This window comes from Lutra lutra, chromosome 1 (assembly GCF_902655055.1).
Source record: "Lutra lutra chromosome 1, mLutLut1.2, whole genome shotgun sequence".
NCBI lineage: Eukaryota > Metazoa > Chordata > Mammalia > Carnivora > Mustelidae > Lutra > Lutra lutra.
Genome location: NC_062278.1, coordinates 174,524,464 through 174,546,928, shown reverse-complemented (window position 1 = coordinate 174,546,928; position 22,465 = coordinate 174,524,464). Strand labels below are relative to the sequence as shown.

The 22,465-nt window shown below is 36.8% G+C and overlaps 1 long non-coding RNA gene across 2 annotated transcripts in view; it reads left to right on the top strand.

Moving 5' to 3' along the window:
* The window catches only part of LOC125088379 (uncharacterized), a 104,670-nt gene that overhangs the window by 52,417 nt on the left and 29,788 nt on the right, over positions 1-22,465 (top strand). The window contains exon 4 of one of the 2 annotated variants that reach the window (XR_007123702.1): positions 15,504-15,643. The exons of the other annotated variant lie outside the window; for it this stretch is intronic. This is a non-coding gene — a long non-coding RNA (uncharacterized LOC125088379). Of the gene's footprint in view, positions 1-15,503; positions 15,644-22,465 lie in introns of those variants that run through there. 2 annotated transcript variants of the gene reach the window in all.

Here is a 22,465-nt window from a genome sequence, read left to right as displayed (position 1 = left end):
CCCACCCCATGCTTTCTTTCTCCCTCAAATAAATAATTTTTTTTTTAAATGAAAGTTTTCTGCCTTGTTAGGATTCCATTGTTCTGGTCTTTAGCTAGATGGATGGGCTCTGGTGGGGCTTTTTTTTCTGTGCCTTTTGGTGTTTCTGGCTTGCTCCAAATGGAGGACATGTAGTACAAAAAGAAAACTCAGGGAGGTTACCCCAATGACTTTCCTCAAGTCCTTGATTCCTAGGTGGCCTGCCTTTCATCCTCCACCTTTCAGTATCTTCTTATTTTTGTCTTATAAAAATCCAGGATTTTTAGGTGTGTTTATCAGGAGGAATAGGCAAGGCATGTCCATTCCATTTACCCATAAGCTGACATCACCAGTAGATGCTTTTTAAACTTTCTTCCTAGTGCTCCCCTCTCTGTTGTGTCAAGTTATCACTCTGGAGAGTGGCCTTTGGGTCTTCTTATATATAATATATTGGCCATGGAATAAAGAGAATATGGATGAATAGCAGGCACGATTTGTTCAGAGTGCAGTGTTTGTTTGCTATTATGTTCTAAGAGAGAAGAGAACTTTTTACTTAAATTTCTGCTAGATTTTTACCTCTTAGTGAAGTTCCTAATATGCAGTAGAAGTTCAGTAAATGTCTTTGAAGTTACTTATCTTGGAAACATCTGAGGATAGAGAAACACAATTCCTATTTGGTTTTTCAACTTGAACCCCAGCTATCAGCATTGGCTTGTAGATCTCAATCCCCCTAAAATGTTATAAACTTAAATTTGACTATACTGAAATTGCCTTTAAGGGTCAAATTCTATGATTAAATTTATTGTTAAAATCTCAAATGGAAGATTATTCTCAAAATTTTGTTGTTGTTCTGAGTTTTTTTTTTTAATAGTTCCCTCCAAAAGATATGAAGATATGCACCATGTGATCTGCACTAGTAGGTAACTTAATAGCAGTTTTGGGGGGAACCTTTTTGGGTGCGACTCTTACTACTTCATTGCTGGTGCCTTCCTGACTTTATGAAGTAATGGGAGGTGAGAAAGAGCAATTGGATGTGTATGATAAGACATGCTGTGTTTAAACCAATTTCTATCTCAAACTACCCTTGGAGACTTTTCATACAATAATAGAGGAAGTACTTCAGAAATAGTTAATTTTTTTCCATAGTGAATCTTGCTTGTGAGGGAGGGAAATGCTACTAAAAAAGAACAGCACACTGAAAAATGATTCAAACAAATGTGCTATTCGAAACATGCAATTAAAATAAAGTGGTGAGTAAAGATGTGATGCTTTATTTCTTACAATTCATCTATGAACATCCATACTTTGGGACTCATAAAAAGGATAAATGAGTTTTCTTTTTATTTTATTAAATCTGTAAGTCATTGGAAAATACACAGACTCACACTTCTTTGCCCGAATCCCATTCATCTATGAGAGAGGCTAAAAGTAATGGCTCAAAAATATTCCCCATCTTTGTCAGCGTCATATAAAGCTTGCTTGTTTCCAACAAATGGTGATGAGCCAACTCTGAAGCACTCCGTGTCCACACCCCTCCCCTTATTAGAGCTCCATTCTAGCTGCTTTTGTGTTTTCAATCATTAGTTTGTAATCTTAATACCATCCATTTAGCTCTCAACAAGGTACATAAGGTTGTTTTTTTTTTTTTTTTTGAGGAAGAAAAATGAACATTTTATGTGTTGAAATCATGTTTCATAATTTAGAACCACACATGGGTTTCTGTTCTTAAAAACTGCAACCAAATTCCTTATCAGTATATTTGATTATTGAAAGCACAGGATAAAAGTTAAGTTGCAATGTATAAAAATGCTAATGAAGAGCAGTGGAATACTGTGTGGCACAGCTTTGATCTACACATGAACTTGGGGGCCTGTTTTTGGTCATTACTCTGAATTATTGATACCCTTAGATCAATGAAATGTTTTCCTTTCAGCTTGTTTCAATTTGCACTTCTTTCAAAGAATGAAGTTTTACTGGTTGTGCCTTTGTTTGACCTCCTTGAAACCTAATAGTTCAAAATCCATGTGAGAAGATTTTATTGCATTTTGATATTTTAGATAAATAAAAATATCTGCTTGGAAGGATGGCCTTTCCTTTCAGTGCAGTGGTATTGCCCCTTTTTATTAGATTCTTGTATAGTCCTGGTTTTTAAAATAAGAATTTTCCTTGATCCTGCAACTGTCTTTCCTGATTTTGTTGACCATTTGACATTAGAAGTATTCAGGTAAGGACATCTCTTTTCTTCTTCCTTCCACTCCCTCCTTCCCTCCTCCTTCCCTTCCTTCATCCTCTTTCTCTTCCTTTATCCCCTTTACCAAGTTGTTAAGTGACAATTAAAACCAACATTATTTCACCTAAGATCAAAAACTCGATGTCATTTTTGAGTATACCCTCCCCCTTACTCTTCATGTGCAATCAATTATCAAATTGTATTGATAGTTTTCCTATGGTATCTCATCAGTCTGTTTCTCCTATTCCAATTGTTGCTACCGTAATTAAACACTTGTAATAATCACTGATTTTCATTGCCTCCAATCTTGGTTGTCTATAATCCAAAGCATTCTTTACTTCTAAACTTCAAAGGTTCAGCTGCAGAAATTGAATGTAAAATGGTACAATTTTCTGGGAAGAAAGTACACATATTTTGATCTGATTTTCAGAGGGAATTTAGGACTTAAAAAAATGAAGAAAAGTTAAGGATTCCTGTGATAAACTGTCTTCTGGTGTACAACTTTAAAGTTTTTTAATGTTATTCTATACAAGTCTATATGAATGTCCAGAGTGGACAGTTCATTTGTGCAAAATGATAATTTTATCTTAGGTCAGTTACATACTACAGTTACCACTCTTAGATAAATTTTGACTTTTATATTTTAACAGTCATTTTCTTTAAAATTTCTGTTGTTTGTCTATCCAAAATCTTCGGTGAAACCAACTACCAATCATTAGGACACTGATTGAATCAATAATGCTTTATCTACACAATGGAAGACTACATAACCATGTAAAGCAAATCTACCTGGCTTAACATAGAAAAATGGCCAAGATGGGAACTAAATAAAAAAGCAAACTGAAAAGAAAAAAGAAAGGATGAATCCCCAAGTTTTGTAGCAACATGGACGGGACTGGAAGAGAAAATGCTGAGTGAAATAAGTCAAGCAGAGAGAGTCAATTATCATATGGTTTCACTTATTTGTGGAGCATAACAAATAGCATGGAGGACAAGGGGAGATGGAGAGGAGAAGGGAGTTGAGGGAAATTGGAAGGGGAGGTGAACCATGAGAGACTATGGACTCTGAAAAACGATCTGAGAATTTTGAAGGGGTGGGGGGTGGGAGGTTGGGGGCACCAGGTGGTGGGTATTGTAGAGGGCACGGATTGCATGGAGCACTGGGTGTGGTGCAAAAATAATGAATACTGTTATGCTGAAAAAATAAAAAAAATTAAAAAAAAAGAAAGCAAACTGTAGAAAAGATTTAGAGTAGATACACAATTTTGAGGAAATAAGTATATGTATAATGTTAAAAACAAAATTCAGCTGAGTAAATTTTAAAAATCTTATCGGTATTATTCAATTATTCAAGAATTGGCAGGATCCCATCTAATAGAACAGAGTTCTGAGGAGCTGTACAAAATGAAGTACTTTCATAGGCAAACGGGAACAAGGACGATGGAGTTACACCAGCAAAAAGTGGATTGGTTGTAGCAAGGTAACTTTCCTTAAGAGACAGCAGGGGTCCATCAGGCAGATTATTTTACTAGTGCTGACCAGATTGGTACAGCTGGGTTTAAGGATTTATCCCACTCCCCCACATCGGTGTTCCCTCTCTCACTGTGGCTCTTTGTCAAAGAAATAAAATCTTAAAAAAAAATTGTTTCTAGGAGGAGACAAAACTGTAATTAAGTCTCAGTTTTGTGACTTGGGCTTAGCATAAGCAGCTCCATTTTGGGCCTTTTGTCTTGTTTTTAACAACACATGCATACATGTCTTTGTATACCAAATGTCTAGAGGTTGTACCTCAAATTTTTAGTTTCTCTTTAGAAGTGAATGTAAAAAACAGGGGCGCTTGGGTGTTAAGTTAAACTTATGCCTTTGGCTCGGGTAATGATCTCAGTGTCGAGCTCCCTGCTCAGTGGGGCTTCTGCTTCTCCTTCTCCCTCTGCCCCTCCTGCCTGCTCATGTGTACTCTTCTTTCTCTCAAATAAATAAAATCTTTAAAAAAATGTAAAAAACAAATCTAAAAAATATGCATTTAATTACTGATTAAAATTTTCATTAGGAGTATACATAGCTTCTACATGCAAAATTGAAATTTTAAAAGTGATATCTACAAGTAAACTATACAAACAAGTGTAAAATTAATATTCAAGGCTGCTCTTTGCAGTTGACCCCTGCCAATATTCTACCATTATTGCTCAGTTTGTTAGGGTGAGCATGAGGTAAAATTACCTTCAAGGTTATTTGCAACTTGCTGTTATGGTTTGCTCACTCTGTTTTGACCAATGTTTGCTCTCATCTTTCCTGAATGTGCCTCATGTGAACTTGTAGTGATGTCTCTGAACACCTTCACTTACAGGGATGAGTTCTGGCTTTCTTTAAACACTGGAATATGTCCTCTATATTCCATTATGTTTTATATGTCCAATACTTCTACCTTTCAATACTGACAGTGGAGTTTTCTGACCTTCAGAGATTGTGTGTCATATAGTTACAGTTTTTGCAACCTCTAATATTACATAATTTATTTAGATTGCCCTGTATTTTCATTAATGTTTTAATGAGGATAACTTTGTGTAATTAATAATGTATGAACAGTGAAACCACTGATAGGACAAAACAGTTTTGTATTTACTTTAATGAGTATTAGAAAAAAATAAGTTTAAATATTTCACACACTAAGAGTAATAAGTGTTTTCTGATCTAATAACGCATTAATGATTCCGATAATTCAAATGTGTGGAGTTTTTCCCAACACCAGGAAATTCTCTGACACCAACTGGGAGTCCTGTAATTCATGTCAGTTCTGACATTTTGTACTTGGAAATAGCATGGTGTCCCATAGGTTAAGGGTTCAGTGCTACAAGATCTCCCACCCCACATTCAGATGCCAAACTCACGTCCAGATTGTCACCTATGCTTCTGACCAATTGGCTATATAGATCAGAGGTTATGAAGACACTTCCTTGTATTCAGTTTGCTAGAGAGGCTCACAGAACTCAAGAAAACATTTCCTTACTGGATCACCAGTTTATTATAAAAGGGTAATTGAGGAATAACCAGAAGGTATATACTGGGTAAGGTAACAGGAGGAGCAAGGAGATTCCATGGGCACACAATTCTATCTGAATTTCCATGTGTTTACAAATGAGGGGCTCCCTGAACCCTGTTATTTGGAGTTTTTATGGAAACTTCATTGCATGGCATTATTGATTAAATCATTACTCACTGAGGATTGATTCAACCTTCAGCCCCTCTTGTACTTCCTGGAGGTCAAGGGAGGTGGGACTGAAAGTTTTAACCCTCTAACCTCCCAATGGATACCCTTGGGGAGATAGTCTAACAACGTGGGTGGTAGTATCTCCTAGGGTTACACATTCCTGTGTCCCTAAAAATCCTTAGTCCTTAGTAAATTCACAAAGTGCTTGGAAGGAGTGGATTTCCTATAGAAATCAGGGAAGGGCTGAATTTGAGAGGTTCCCATATTTAGGTACTTTCCAAAAGTCATTACCATAAACTCAGGTAAGGTTGAATAAGAGCTTGTTAAGACTATCAAGACACCTTTGTTGCTTTAATACTTAGAAAATACAAAGGGTTTTAGGAGCTCTATGTCAGCAACTGGGACAAAGACCAAATATATATTTCTTATTATAAATCACAGTATCACACATACCCTTTTGCACAGATGAGCTGTCCACTTTGGACACTCATATAACTATGTATAAAATAACTTTAACCATCTTTTAAAAAAATCTCCTTCTCCTTTATCCTGTATTAGTTCATAAGAGCTAAAGGCCAATGGCACATTAAAAAAAAAATACTTCATATATGTCTACAGACAACTTTTCAACACCTTATTTAATCTGCCTTAGTTCTTCATCAGGTCATAATAATATTTCCTACCAGATAAAATTGTTATGGGAATATATGAGATAATGATATTTAAAACAAGTTTAGAATAGTGCTTCACGTATATTACTGTTATTTGATTTAATCCTTACTGGGTACTCATCTTGAGAGTTTAGTGAAATTTAAATAGAGTGCCTGGCACTCAGTAAGTATTCAGGTATTATAGAGATGGTGGTGATGATTATGGGGTGGTGATGATTACTACTTAATCTAGAAAGGCAGTGTTGAATGTTTGGACAAGTAAACATGACTCAGAGGTGGAACCCAACCCACTTTTGCTCATCAAGCCATAAGCCCTTGGGTGTAGCTGTGCCACCCCTAAGAAAAAGGAACTAATTTTGTTATTTTTCAATCTGTGCAGTGGCTTTTCTTGTACTTTAGTCTACCTAAAGAAAACCTTGCCATTAAATTTACAAGAAATTGGCATCAAAGTTAGTGATGACCTTAGAAACACAGTATTTGTAGTCCATGCAAACATGTTTGAAGAATTACTTAGGGAAATATCCCCTCCCCTCCCTTTAAATCCTACCCTGCCAAATTTCACAAAAATATCTAGGCATCTTTTATGTTCCTGTATCTCAGGGAATGTTTGTATTTTGGGACTAACTGCAGAATTTTCCTGTAAGAAATTTTCCCCTCTGAATTTTGGTTTCTAAAGCCTGAGTATCCTAAGTGTCTGTGTTGAGAACTGGGGTTTTGGAGGGTGCACATGAGGAAATAATGGATTTTGAAGGAAACATGGAGTTTGGAAGTGGACTTCTAGAGGTGGCCAGTCTCAGCATACATTCCCAGGTGCCTACATGACATAAATAGCTGCTAGATTACAGACTTGTAAATGAGTATGTCAGCTATGCCCCACAACAGACTGCAGTATAACCATATCCTTTATGGTTACACTGTCCTCAATTATGCAGAAACCTTGGAAGATGATACACAAATAATTGCAGAGATTGGAAATTTCCCTCAGCCTACCAGGCTTTTGAGGCTGAGACTTGAATATAATTCAATTAAATGAAATTAAATGATTAAATGAGAATAAAATTGATAATTCTTGCTTATACTGTAAAACTAGATTCACTAAGGTTTAACCAGAGAAATTGGGTCCTTTTTAAAGGCTAACTTTGTCCCTTTGAAAATGGGATATGAACCTAATAATCTGGAAGGATGGTTTAATATTTAATAATCTGAGGCTCCCAGATCCATTATTCATCTTATAGCCACTCTTTGGAGGAAATGCAAATGGCTTTTTACTAATCTTCATTCAAGAATGAGCCTTAAAAAGTTCTGGAAATATAAACAGTATGAGCTCCACTGAGAAAAATGCTGAGGAAACACACACTAAATAGTGAACTAGAAGTAATCTGAAAAAGTAGATTGTGCTCAATTTGAACTGAAAATTCTAAACCTAGTGATGGATAGTAGAACTGCAAATGAAACATCATCTGGTCACTATAGACTCCCTAATGAAGCATAAACCTTAGCTTTGTTGCAAGGATGAAAGTAAAAATATTCTCCCTTAATGGGAGCAGCTGACCAGTGGTATTTAATCACCTCTTCCAAATATAAAATCACTGGTGATAAAATCACCTCATCATCCTTATGGAGGTGAGTATCATTTACACAAACTTAAAGTTACCCCTGATAAATAGGCTCTTTGTTGATTTCATTAAGTGCCAGACTTTGCTCACTCAGATTGCCTCTGGGTACACACATTTCATTTCCATGAGTATTCAGGGAGGATAGTTCGTGTCATTTGCCAACGTCCGGGCCCAAATCCACATAATAAAATGCAACCACCATGGAACATGGGCTGAAAAACATCCATCTAGTCTTTAATGAGTAACATTAGCATGCTCTTAAAAACACTAATAACAAGTTTAATTACTGTTCATTTTAGTATGGATGGCAGCTATCCAAAACCCAACTTCTTACTTTATTCATTTTAGTAAAAGCATAAAATAAAACGTTTAAAAAAAAGATTGCAATTGCAAGTTATTTCCAGAAGTTAGACTTATATTAACCTGACATTAGGTCAGATAATAAACACCTTTTACTTTTTTTTCCAGATTATAATTTTTAGAGAACCCTTCCTCTCCAACTCTGACTTTTGATCTGATATTGTCTTTGAATTAATTTCATTTTTTTACTTTAGAAGTGATTAAATAATCTGGACCCAGTTCTAATACATGTGTATTGGTTTGGGGTGGGGAGTTCCCAAACCACAAAGCAATTCTCAGATGTCAGCTAAATTCAACTCAACTCTAACACTATCTACCTGGAAATAGTGTCCAGTCCCTCAGGTTGAGTTCAGTACTACAAGACTGCCCCTAGCCCCCACCTCAGACACCAATAGCAGGTCTGTGTTGAGTCCATGTTGTCACCTGTGCCTCTGACCAACCAGCTATACATTGTAGGTTCCTAGGACCCCCTGCTTGGATTCAATTAATTTGTTAGAGTGGCTCAGAGAAGTAAGAGAAACATAGATCATGGGTTGTTTTAAAATGATATAATTCAAGAACAGCCAGATGGGAGATTTGTATAGGGCACCACAGGGAGAAAGGGCAGGGATCTTTCATGCCCTCTTCAAGTATGCCACTCTCCCCAAACTTCCATGTATTCACCAATCCAGAAGTTCTCCAAACCCTGCCCTTTGGGTTTTAATGGATGCTTCATTACATAGACATGATTGATTAAATCATTGGCCATTGATGATTGATTCAACCTCAAGCCAATTTCCCCTCTCTAGGGATTGGGGATGGGATTGAATATTCCAATCCTTTAATCACTTGGTTGGTTCCACTGCAACCAGCCCCCATCCTTAGGTACATTGCCAAAGGTACCTCATTAATATTACAAAGACACATTTATCACTTCTAACACTTAGGAAATTCCAAGCTTTTGGGGAGTTGTGACCCAGCCAGAGAATGAAATATATATGTTAAATATATTTTGGTTATCTAAATAACCAAATACATATTTTTCTTACAAACTACAGTATTGCAGTGATGTTATACCTTTTGGTGTTTGATCGCAAAAGATAAAATGTGGTTTAAAAATAATTTGTAGCTTTCTAGAAGTTACTGAGATACAGAAAAAATGCCTGATCTAAAAAGTGATAGTGCTAAGTTTTAAGCTTTTGCAATAATCTATTTTGACTGTCTTTTCAAACATCTTATCTTTCTAGCCTTTACAGTAAATTCTCTGCTCCCCAGTTTTGCAGATCACATACACTTATTATTTGTGACTTGGATTTGGAATTTGAGTTCTGTTTTTCTGGTGCAGATCCTGGCAGAGGTGGCTCATTTGGTCCTGGAGCTACCAACTGTGGTGAGGTTTCTTGATTTGAGGAGCTGCTTCCTAACTGTTTCAGGGTCATTCCCCGTGGTGGCAGCCTGGAATGGCCAGAACCTCATTCTATAGTCTATTGCTTCATCTCCATATGATTATAAGCTTTTTCTTCTTAGGGTAGAAAAGAAAGATGCTATTCTTTACAGGTAAACCCTGAATAAAAGAGTGTTCATGCTTAGTTCATACATTGCCATCATTTTGGTGATTAAATGGGATCATTAATTAATTACTGGAATTAAATGGAATACTTTCATATAGATTGCATAGCCAAATACCTGGCACACAGTAGGTAATAAATGTTAACTTTTCTTCTGTCCTGCCCATGATGCCTAGGTAATTTTGGTGAGAACCTGCTTGTTAGAAAAATTAAATCACCTCACTACACTTTTTAGTTATGTGATGACTATGGATGACTCAATACAGAAAGATGTAGAGAACAGTGTGTTATAATGGTAGGGGCAGAGAAAAGTAAACAATAATTAGAGGCAAATTACGTAGGCTCAACTGTCAGAACTACTTATCATTTGGTCATGGGCATAGTTTTCTAAAATTTATTTCTTTGATCAATAATGAGAGTTGGACTGGGTCATCTCTGATGTTCCCCAAATCTTTGTAATTCTGGAACTCATATTCCAGCTTCTTTTGCTTCTAATTATTTTTAAAGAATTTATTTATTTTTAAGAAAGAGAGAGAGAGAAAGCATGTCAGCACACAAGCTCTGGGGGTAGAGGTAGGGGCAGAGGGAGGAGAAGACTCCCTGCTGAGCTGTGAGCCTGATGTGGGACTTGACCCCAGGACTCTGGGGTCATGACCTGAGCTGAAGGCATATGCTTAACCAGCTGAGCCACCCAGGTGCCCTGTTTTTAATTTTTCAATAATGACTTGAAATACCAGGAATATTTACTTCTTTAGATGATTCATTGTGTTAGGGGTATGATATGAAATGATGAAGATATTTTCTTTCTTTTTTTTTATTAACATATAATATATTATTTGCTTCAGGGGTACAGGTCTGTGAATTATCAATCTTACACAATTCACAGCACTCACCATAGCACATACCCTCCCCAATCTCCATAACCCAGGCACCCTATCCCTCCCTGCCCCCCCGCCCCAGCAACCCTCACTTTGTTTCCTGAGATTAAGAGTCTCTTATGGTTTGTCTCCCTCCCTGGTCCCATCTTGTTTCATTTTTTTCCCTCCCAGCCCCCCAAGACCCCCCCGCCCTGCCTCTCAAATTCCTTATATCAGAGAGGTCATATGATAATTGTCTTTCTCTGATTGACCTATTTCACTTAGCATAATACCCTCTAGTTCTAGTTTGCAACATTGTTACAAATTCCAAGATTTTGTTTTTTTGATGGCTGCGTGGTATTACATTGTATGTATATACCACATCTTCTTTATCCATTCATCTGTTGATGGACATCTAGGTTCTTTCCATAGTTTGGCTATTGTGGACATTGTTGCTTTAAACATTCGGGTGTACGTGCCCCTTTGGATCACTACATTTGTATCTTTAGGGTAAATACCCAGTAGTGCTTGCTAGGTCATGGGTCGCTCTATTTTCAACTTTATGAGGAACCTCCATACTGTTTTCCAGTGGTTCTCATCTGCGAGTGATTTTGATAGGGGATACATGACAATGTCTTAAAACATTTTTGATTGTCAGGACTAGAGAAGGAGATCTACTGGCTTCTAGTTGGTAAAGTCCAGGGATACCACTAAGCATTATATGATCTATAGGATATCAACCCACATTAAACAAACAAATCAACAACAGCAAAAAACTGGTCTTAAGTGTCAGTAGTGCAGAGGTTGAAAAATCCTGTCATAGGAGAAATGAAGAGTTTGAAGTTAATTATTGCCTTTAACTTAACCTCTCTTTGGTTACCTTTTCTAACTACTCTCTCAGTTACATCCTTCTAGATTACCATGACGAGATATGATTGGCAAAGACTTTTTTTCTTTTGTTTTTTATTATTTTTGTCCAGTATAGTTAACATAGAGTATTGTATTAGTCTCAGGTATACAGTATAGTGGTTTAAAAATTCTATACATTACTCAGTGCTCATCATGATAAGGGTACTTTTTAATCCCCAAGGGCTTCTTTAAAATACTTTTAAAAAATAATATCCTGAAATAGTCATTTTAAGGACTATAATGAACTTAATGAATCTTAATGGACTTTTAATCCCCTTCACCTGTTTCACGCATACCCCTACCACCCTCCCCTCTGGTAACCATCAGTTTGTTCTCTGTAGTTAAGAGTCTGTTTTTTGCTTGGTTTGTTTTCTTCCTTGTTAATTTGTTTTCTTTCTTAATTTCCACATGAGAGTGAAATTATATGATATTTGTCTTTCTCTGACTTATTTCACATAGCATTATTCTCTCTAGTTCCACCCATGTTGTTGAAAAAAGCAAGATATCCTTTTTTTTATGGCTCAGTAGTATTAAATTTTATATGTATACTACCTCTTTATTCCTCTGTTGGAGGACAGTTGAGCTGCTTCTATAATTAGGCTATTGTAAATAATGCTGCAGTACACATAGAGATGCATATATCCTTTCGAACTACTGTTTTCATGGAATTAGTCAATCATATGGTAATTCTAGTTTTAATTTTTTGAGGAACTGCCATGCTGTTTTCCACAGTGGCTGCACCAGTTTGCATTTCCACCATCAATGCATGAGGGTTCCTTTTTTTCCATATCCTTGCCAACACTTCTGCTTTGATATTTGGCATGTTTACAAATATCAAGTGATATCTCATTGTGGTTTTGATTTGCATTTCCCTGATGATGGGTGATGTTGAGCATCTTTTCATGTGTTTGTTGGTCATCTGTATGTCTTCTCCAATAGATTTTGGAGAAATATCATTCGTTTGTCCATTTTTAAAATTAGATTATTTGGGTTTTTGGTTTTGAGTTGTACAAATTCTTTGTATATTTTAGATAATAACCTTTTATTGACTATGTTGCTTGCAAATATCTTCTTTTGTTCAGGAGGTTGTCTTTTAGTTTTGTGGATTATGTCCTTTGCTGTATAGACATTTTTTATTTTGATGTAGTCCCAATAGTTTGTTTTTGTTTTTGTTTTCTTGTCTCAGGAAACATTTTTTAAAAATGTTGCTATGGCCAGTGTCAGAGAAAATACTGCCTGTGTTCCCTTGTAGGGTTTTTATCATTTCAGGTCTCATATTTAGATCCTTAATCCATTTTGACTTTATTTTTGTGAATGGTGTAAGAAAGTGGTCCAAGTTCGTTCTTGTGCATGTATCTGTCTAATTTTCCCAACACCATTTGTTGAAGAGACTGTCTTTTTCCCCTTGTATGTTCTTGCCTCCTTTGTCAAAGATTAATTAACCATATAATCATGGTTTTATTTCTGGGCACTTTATAAATTCCATTGATCTATGTGTCTGTTTTTGTGCCAGCACCATCCTATTTTGATTACTGTGGATTTGTAGTATATCTCAAAACCTGTAATTGTGATACCTCTAGTTTTGCTTTTCTTTTTCACTGTTGTTCTGGCTATTTGGGGTTTTATATGGTTGCATGAAAATTGGAGGATTATTTGTTGTAGTTGGTGAAAAATGCTGTTGATATTTTAAATCTAGAGATTGCTTTGGGTAGTGCCCATACTATTAACTAACAATATTTGTTCTTCAATCCATGAACATGAATATCTTTGGTTTGTTTGTGCCATCTTCAATTTCTCTCATCAGTGTATTACAGTTTTCAGAATATAGGTCTTTCACCTCTTTGGTTAAGTTTATTCCTAGGTATTTTATTACTTTTGGTGCAGTTGTAAATGCGATTATTTTCTTAATTTCTCTTTCTGCTTTTTCATTGTTAGTGTATAGAAATGCACTAGATTCTGTATATTGATTTTGTATCTTGTGACCTTATTGAATTAATTTATCATTTCTAGAATCTTTTTTGGAGAAATCTTTAGGGCTCTTATATACAATACCATGTCTTCTGCAAATAGTGAAACTTTTACTTCTTCCTTACCAATTTGGATGCCTTTTATTTATTTATTTTTGTCTGCTATGTCTAGGACTTCTAGTGTTATGTTGAGAGTTGACATTCTTGTCTTGTTCCTGACCTTAGGGAAAAAGCTCTTTTTTCCCTATTGAGTTTAATATTAGCAGTGGGTTTTTCATATATGGCCCTTATTAAGTTGAGGTATGTTCCCTCTAAACCTTTGTTGAGAGTATTATTGTGAACGAATGTTGAACTTTGAAAATGCTTTTTCTGTATCTTTTGAAATGATTATATGGCTTTTATCCTTTATCTTATTTATGTAATGTTTCATGTTGGCTGGCTTATGAATATTGAAACTCCTGAACATTCCAGGAATAAATCCCACTTGATTGTGTGAGTGATTTTTTTTTTTTTTAAGATTTTATTTATTTATTTGTCATAGAGAGAGAAGCGAGAGTGAGCACAGGCAGACAGAGTGGCAGGCAGAGGGAGAAGCAGGCTCCCTGCCAAGCAAGGAGCCCGATGTGGGATTCGATCCCAGGATGCCGGGATCATGACCTGAGCCGAAGGCAGCTGCTTAACCAACTGAGCCACCCAGGCGTCCCTGTGTGAGTGATTTTTAAAAAATGTATTGTTGGGTTTGGTTTGCTAATATTTTGTTGAGGACTTTTGCACCTGTGTTTATCAGAGATATTGGCCTGTAGTTCTCTTTTTTTGTAGTGTATCTGGGTTTGGTATCAGGAGAATACTGGCCTCATAGAATGAGTTTAGAAGCTTTCTTTCCTTTTCTGTTTTTTAGAATAGTTTGAGAAGAATAGGAATTAACTGTTCATTAAATGTTTGGATAATTAACTTGTGAAGCTATCTGTTCCTGAACTTATGTTTGTTGGGAGTTTCTTGAATACCAATTCAGTTTCACTGCTGGTAATAAGTATGTTCAAATTTTTCTGTTTCTTCCTGATTCCATTTTGGGAGGTTATATGTTTCTGGAAACTTATCCATTTATTCTAGGCTGTCTGATTTGTTGCCATATAGTTTTTCATAATACTCTGTTATAATTCTTTGTATTTCTGTGGTGTCAGTTGTTATTTCATCTCTTTCATTTCTGATATTTTTGAGTTCTTTTTCTCTCTCTCTTTTATGAGTCTGGCTAGAGGTTTATCAATTTTGTTGATTTTTTTCAAAGAACCAGCTCCTGGTTTCATTTTCTGTTTTATTATTTTAGTTTCTATTTCATTTATTTCTTCTCTACTCTGTTATTTTCTTCCTTCTTCTGGTTTTGGATTTTGTTTGTTCTTTTTCTAGCTTCTTTATGTATAAGTTTAGGCTGTTCATTTGATATTTTTTTTGCTTCTTGAGGTAGACCTATATAAACTTTCCTCTTAAAACAGCTTTTGCCCCATCCCAAGGATTTTGGATCTTTGTGTTTTCATTCTCATTTTTTTCCATGTATTTTTTTATTTCCTCTTTAATTTCTTGGTTGTCACAATAATTATTCAGTAGCATGTTGTTTGGCCTCCATGTATTTGTGTTCTTTCCAGATTTTTTCTTGTGGTTGATTTCTAGTTTCATAGTGTCGTGGTTGAAAAAGATACATTGTATGACTTTGATTTTGTTGAATTTGTTTAGACATGTATTGTACCCTAATATGTGATTTATTCTGGAGAATATTTTGTGTGTGCTTGAAATGAATGTGTATTCTGCTGTTTTAGTTTGTAATATTCTGAATATATCTCTTAATTCATCTGGTCCAATATGTTGTTTAATGGTACTGTGTTTTTGTTTTGTTTTATTTTCTGTTTGGATGATCTGTCTGTTGATTTAAGTGGGGTATTAAAGCCTCCTAATAATTTATCACTATGAATTAGTTCCTTTATATTTGTTATTAGCTGACTTATGTATTTTGGTACATAAGCATTTATAAGTGTTATATCTTATTGTTGGATTGTTTCATTTATGATTATATCATGTCCTTCTTTGTCTCCTGTTACAGTCTTTGTTTTATGGTCTGTTTTATCCAGGTTTCAGTCAATTAAGTGTTTGACTCTTGATTTCATCTGGAGTCATGATCTCAGGATCGTGGGATAAAGACCTGCTTTGGGCTATGCACACAGGAAGGAGTCTGCTTGCGATTCTCTCCCTTTCCCACTGTCCCTTGCCCCATGTGTGCTCTCTCAATCTCTCTCCCTGTTTCTAAAATAAATAAATAAATAAATAAATAAGTCTTTAAGTCTGTTTTGAGATATTCATTTACAAATGAATGGATAAGGAAGATGTGGGTATATACACCATGGAATATTACTCATCCATCAAAAAAATGAAATCTTACCATTTGCAATGATGTGGATGGAACTAGAGGTTATTATGCTAAGTGAAATAAGTCAATTAGAGAAAGACAATTATCATTGATTTGATATGATATGAAATCATATGATTTCAGTCATATATGGAGTTTAAGAAACAAAACAGAGGCTTGTAGTGGAAGGGAGGGAAAAATAAAATAAAATGAAATCAGAGAGGGAGACAAACAATAAGAGACTCTTAACTATGGAAAACAAACAAGATTGTTTGAGGGGAGGGGAGGGGAGTAGGGGGGATGGGATAACTGGGTGGTGGGCATTAAGGAGGGCATGTGATGTAATGAGCACTGGGTATTATATGCAACTGGTGGATCACTGAACTCTACCTCTGAAGCTAGTAATACATTATATGTTAATTAATTGAATTTAAATAAAATAAAATTAAACAAACATGAAACAAAAGAAAAAATAAAGTCTATTTTGTCCAATATAAGTTTTGTTACCTTGGCTTTCTTTTCACTTTGATTTGCATGATAAATGCTTTTCCCTCCCTTTACTTTTAATCTATGTGTGTTTTTAGAGAAACGATTCCCTTATAAGAAGCACACGGATGGGTTTTGCTTTTTTTTTTTTTTAATTTTATTTTTTATAAACATATAATATATTTTATCCCCAGGGATACAGGGCTGTGAATCGCCAGGTTTACACACTTCACAGCACACACCATAGCACATACCCTCCCCAATGTCCATAACCCCACCCCCCCAATCCCCCTCCCCCCATCAACCTTCAGTTTGTTTTGTGAGATTGAGAGTCACTTATGGTTTGTCTCCCTCCCAATCCCATCTGGTTTCATTTACGCTTCTCCAACCCCCTTAACCCCCCATATTGCATCTCCTCTCCCTCATATCAGGGAGATCATATGATAGTTGTCTTTCTCCGATTGACTTATTTCGCTAAGCATGATACCCTCTAGTTCCATCCACGTCATCGCAAATGGCAAGATTTCATTTCTTTTGATGGCTGCATAGTATTCCATTGTGTATATATACCACATCTTCTTTATCCATTCGTCTGTTGATGGACATCTAGGTTCTTTCCATAGTTTGGCTATTGTAGACATTGCTGCTATAAACATTCGGGTGCACGTGCCCCTTCAGATCACTACGTTTGTATCTTTAGGGTAAATACCCAGCAGTGCAATTGCTGGGTCATAGGGTAGTTCTATTTTCAACATTTTGAGGAACCTCCATGCTGTTTTCCAGAGTGGCTGCACCAGCTTGCATTCCCACCAACAGTGTAGGAGGGTTACCCTTTCTCCCCATCCTTGCCAGCATCTGTCATTTCCTGACTTGTTAATTTTAGCCATTCTGACTGGTGTGAGGTGATATCTCATGGTGGTTTTGATTTGTATTTCCCTGATGCCGAGTGATGTGGAGCACTTTTTCATGTGTCTGTTGGCCATCTGGATGTCTTCTTTGCAGAAATGTCTGTTCATGTCCTCTGCCCATTTCTTGATTGGATTATTTGTTCTTTGGGTGTTGAGTTTGCTAAGTTCTTTATAGATTTTGGACACTAACCCTTTATCTGATATGTCATTTGCAAATATCTTCTCCCATTCTGTCAGTTGTCTTTTGGTTTTGTTCACTGTTTCCTTTGCTGTGCAAAAGCTTTTGATCTTGATAAAATCCCAATAGTTCATTTTTGCCCTTGCTTCCCTTGCCTTTGGCGATGTTCCTAGGAAGATGTTGCTGCGGCTGAGGTCGAAGAGGTTGCTGCCTGTGTTCTCCTCGAGGATTTTGATGGATTCCTTTCTCACATTGAGATCCTTCATCCATTTTGAGTCTATTTTCGTGTGTGGTGTAAGGAAATGATCCAATTTCATTTTTCTGCATGTGGCTGTCCAATTTTCCCAACACCATTTATTGAAGAGGCTGTCTTTGTTCCATTGGACATTCTTTCCTGCTTTGTCGAAGATGAGTTGACCATAGAGTTGAGGGTCTATTTCTGGGCTCTATATTCTGTTCCATTGATATATGAGTCTGTTTTTGTGCCAGTACCATGCTGTCTTGATGATGACAGCTTTGTAATAGAGCTTGAAGTCCGGAATTGTGATGCCACCAACTTTGGCTTTCTTTTTCAATATTCCTTTGGCTATTCGAGGTCTTTTCTGGTTCCATATAAATTTTAGGATTCTTTGTTCCATTTCTTTGAAAAAAATGGATGGTACTTTGATAGGAATTGCATTAAATGTGTAGATTGCTTTAGGTAGCATAGACATTTTCACAATGTTTATTCTTCCAATCCAGGAGCATGGAACATTTTTCCATTTCTTTGTGTCTTCCTCAATTTCTTTCATGAGTACTTTATAGTTTTCTGTGTATAGATTCTTAGTCTCTTTGGTTAGGTTTATTCCTAGGTATCTTATAGTTTTGGGTGCAATTGTAAATGGGATGGACTCCTTAATTTCTCTTTCTTCTGTCTTGTTGTTGGTGTAGAGGAATGCAACTGATTTCTGTGCATTGATTTTATATCCTGACACTTTACTGAATTCCTGTACAAGTTCTAGCAGTTTTGGAGTGGAGTCTTTTGGGTTTTCCACATATAGTATCATATCATCTGCGAAGAGTGATAGTTTGACTCCTTCTTTGCCGATTTGGATGCCTTTAATTTCCTTTTGTTGTCTGATTGCTGAGGCTAGGACTTCTAGTACTATGTTGAATAGCAGTGGTGATAACGGACATCCCTGCCGTGTTCCTGACTTTAGCGGAAAAGCTTTCAGTTTTTCTCCATTGAGAATGATATTTGCGGTGGGTTTTTCATAGATGGCTTTGATAATATTGAGGTATGTGCCCTCTATCCCTACACTTTGAAGAGTTTTGATCAGGAAAAGATGCTGTATTTGTCAAATGCTTTTTCAGCATCTATGGAGAGTATCATATGGTTCTTGTTCTTTCTTTTATTAATGTGTTGTATCACATTGATTGATTTGCGGATGTTGACCAACCTTGCAGCCCTGGAATAAATCCCACTTGGTCGTGGTGAATAATCCTTTTAATGTACTGTTGAATCCTATTGGCTAGTATTTTGGCGAGAATTTTTGCATCTGTGTTCATCAAGGATATTGGTCTGTAGTTCTCTTTTTTGATGGGATCCTTGTCTGGTTTTGGGATCAAGGTGATGCTGGCCTCATGAAATGAGTTTGGAAGTTTTCCTTCCATTTCTATTTTTTGGAACAGTTTCAGGAGAATAGGAATTAGTTCTTCTTTAAATGTTTGGTAGAATTCCCCCGGGAAGCCGTCTGGCTCTGGGCTTTTGTTTGTTTGGAGATTTTTGATGGCTGTTTCAATCTCCTTACTGGTTATGGGTCTGTTCAGGCTTTCTATTTCTTCCTGGTTCAGTTGTGGTAGTTTATATGTCTCTAGGAATGCATCCATTTCTTCCAGATTGTCAAATTTGTTGGCATAGAGTTGCTCATAGTATGTTCTTATAATTGTCTGTATTTCTTTGGTGTTCGTTGTGATCTCTCCTCTTTCATTCATGATTTTATTCATTTGGGTCCTTTCTCTTTTCTTTTTGATAAGTCTGGCCAGGGGTTTATCAATCTTATTAATTCTTTCAAAGAACCAGCTCCTAGTTTCGTTGATTTGTTCTTTTTTTTTTTTTTTTTGGTTTCTATTTCATTGATTTCTGCTCTGATCTTTATGATTTCTCTTCTCCTGCTGGGTTTAGGGTTTCTTTCTTGTTCTTTCTCCAGCTCCTTTAGGTGTAGGGTTAGGTTGTGTACCTGAGACCTTTCTTGTTTCTTGAGAAAGGCTTGTACCGCTATATATTTTCCTCTCAGGACTGCCTTTGTTGTGTCCCACAGATTCTGAACCGTTGTGTTTTCATTATCATTTGTTTCCATAAATTTTTTCAATTCTTCTTTAATTTCCTGGTTGACCCATTCATTCTTTAGAAGGATGCTGTTTTGTCTCCATGTATTTGGGTTCTTTCCAAATTTCCTCTTGTGATTGTGTTCTAGCTTCAGAGCATTGTGGTCTGAAAATATGCAGGGAATGATTCCAATCTTTTGATAACGTTTGAGACCTGATTTAGGACCGAGGATGTGATCTATTCTAGAGAATGTTCCATGTGCACTAGAGAAGAATGTGTATTCTGTTGCTTTGGGATGAAATGTTCTGAATATATCTGTGATGTCCATCTGGTCCAGTGTGTCATTTAAGGCCTTTTTTTCCTTGTTGATCTTTTGCTTGAATGATCTGTCCATTTCAGTGAGGGGAGTGTTAAAGTCCCCTACTGTTATTGTATTATTGTCGATGTGTTTCTTTGATTTTGTTATTAATTGGTTTATATAGTTGGCTGCTCCCACGTTAGGGGCATAGATATTTAAAATTGTTAGATCTTCTTGTTGGACAGATCCTTTGAGTATGATATAGTGTCCTTCCTCATCTCTTATTATAGTCTTTGGATTAAAATCCAATTGATCTGATATAAGGATTGCCACTCCTGCTTTCTTCTGATGTCCATTAGCATGGTGAATTCTTTTCCACCCCCTCACTTTAAATCTGGAGGTGTCTTCGGGTTTAAGATGAATTTCTTGTAGGCAACATATAGATGGGTTTTGTTTTTTTACCCATTCTGATATCCGGTGTCTTTTGATTGGGGCATTTAGCCCATTAACATTCAGGGTAAGTATTGAGAGATATGAATTTAGTGCCATTGTATTGCCTGTAAGGTGACTGTTATTGTATATTGTCTCTGTTTCTTTCTGATCTACTACTTTGAGGGTCTCTCTTTGCTTAGAGGACCCCTTTCAATATTTCCTGTAGAGCTGGTTTGGTATTTGCAAATTCTTTCAGTTTTTGTTTGTCCTGGAAGCTTTTAATCTCTCCTTCTATTTTCAAAGATAGCCTAGCTGGATATAGTATTTCTTGGCTGCATGTTTTTCTCATTTAGTACTCTGAATATATCATGCCAGCTCTTTCTGGCCTGCCAGGTCTCTGTGGATAAGTCTGCTGCCAACCTAATATTTTTAACATTGTACGTTACAGACTTCTTTTCCTGAGCTGCTTTCAGGATCTTCTCTTTGTCACTAAGACTTGTAAATTTTACTATTAGGTGACGGGGTATGGACCTATTCTTATTGATTTTGAGGGGGGTTCTCTGAATCTCCTGGATTTTGATGCTTGTTCCCTTTGCCATATTGGGGAAATTCTCTCCAATAATTCTCTCCAACATACCTTCTGCTCCCCTCTCTGTTTCCTCTTCTTCTGGAATCCCAATTATTCTAATGTTGTTTCGTCTTATGGTGTCACTTATCTCTCAAATTCTCCCCTCGTGGTCCAGTAGCTGTTTGTCCCTCTTTTGCTCAGCTTCTTTATTCTCTGTCATTTGGTCTTCTATATCGCTAATTCTTTCTTCTGCCTCATTTATCCTAGCAGTGAGAGCCTCCATTTTTGTTTGCACCTCATTAATAGCTTTTTTGATTTCAACTTGGTTAGATTTTAGTTCTTTTATTTCTCCAGAAAGGGCTTTTATATCTCCTGAGAGGGTTTCTCTAATATCTTCCATGCCTTTTTTGAGCCCGGCTAGAACCTTGAGAATCACCATTCTGAACTGTAGATATGACATATTACCAATGTCTGTATTGATTAGGTCCCTAGCCTTCGGTACTGCCTATTGTTCTTTTTTTGGTGGTGAATTTTTCCGCCTTGTCATTTTGTCCAGATAAGAGTATATGAAGGAGCAAGTAAAATATAAAAAGGGTGACAACAACCCCAGGAATATATGCTTTAGCCAAATCAGAAGAGATCCCAAATAGTGAGGGGCGAGAAAGGGGATAAATAGAGGTTCAGAAAAAAAAAATCAATTAAAAAAAGATAACCAATAAAGATAAAATATTAAAAGGAAAAAATATATATAAATATATTAGATAAACTAGTTAAAGAACGTTAAAAAAAAAGAAAAGGGTAAAAGTTAAAAAAATTTAGCAGAAGAGGAGAAAAAAAATTGAAAAAGAAAAAAAAAATTAAATTAACTGCAAGGCTAAAGAATCATGGGGAGAAAGCCATGAGTTCCGTGCTTTGTTTTCTCCTACTCTGGAATTCCGATGCTCTCCTTATTGGTATTGGTATTGAAACTGCACTTCTTGGTAGGTGAACTTGGTTCTGGCTGGGTTTCTTGTTGACCTTCTCGGGGAGGGCCTGTTGTAGTGATTCTCAAGTGTCTTTGCCCCAGGCAGAGTTGCACCGCCCTTACCCGGCCGGTATGAGTAATCCGCTCGGGTTTGCTTTTGGGAGCTTTTTTCCCTGAGGGCTTTCCATAGAGTTCCGGAGGGCGGGAATGAAGATGGTGGCCTCCCGGCCTCCGGCCCGGAGGAGCCGAGAGCCCTGGGCCCCACTCCTCAGTGCGCCTTCAGAGAACAACGCCCAATTACTCCCGTCACCCTGCCTCTGGTTCTGCTTCAAGCTGACCGAGCCTTGACCGGTTCAAGGTAACCCCGAGCTTAGAGCTCACTCCTCAGCTCTGTCTCTGTAGCCAGCTTCCCCGTTCTAATACCTGTAAGCTCTGCGACACTCAGACACCCCCGATCCTTCTGTGACCCTGCAGGACCTGAGGCCACAATGACCCTGCATGGGCTTCACCCCGGTTAAGCCTCTGGAGCGATGTCCCTCAGCAGA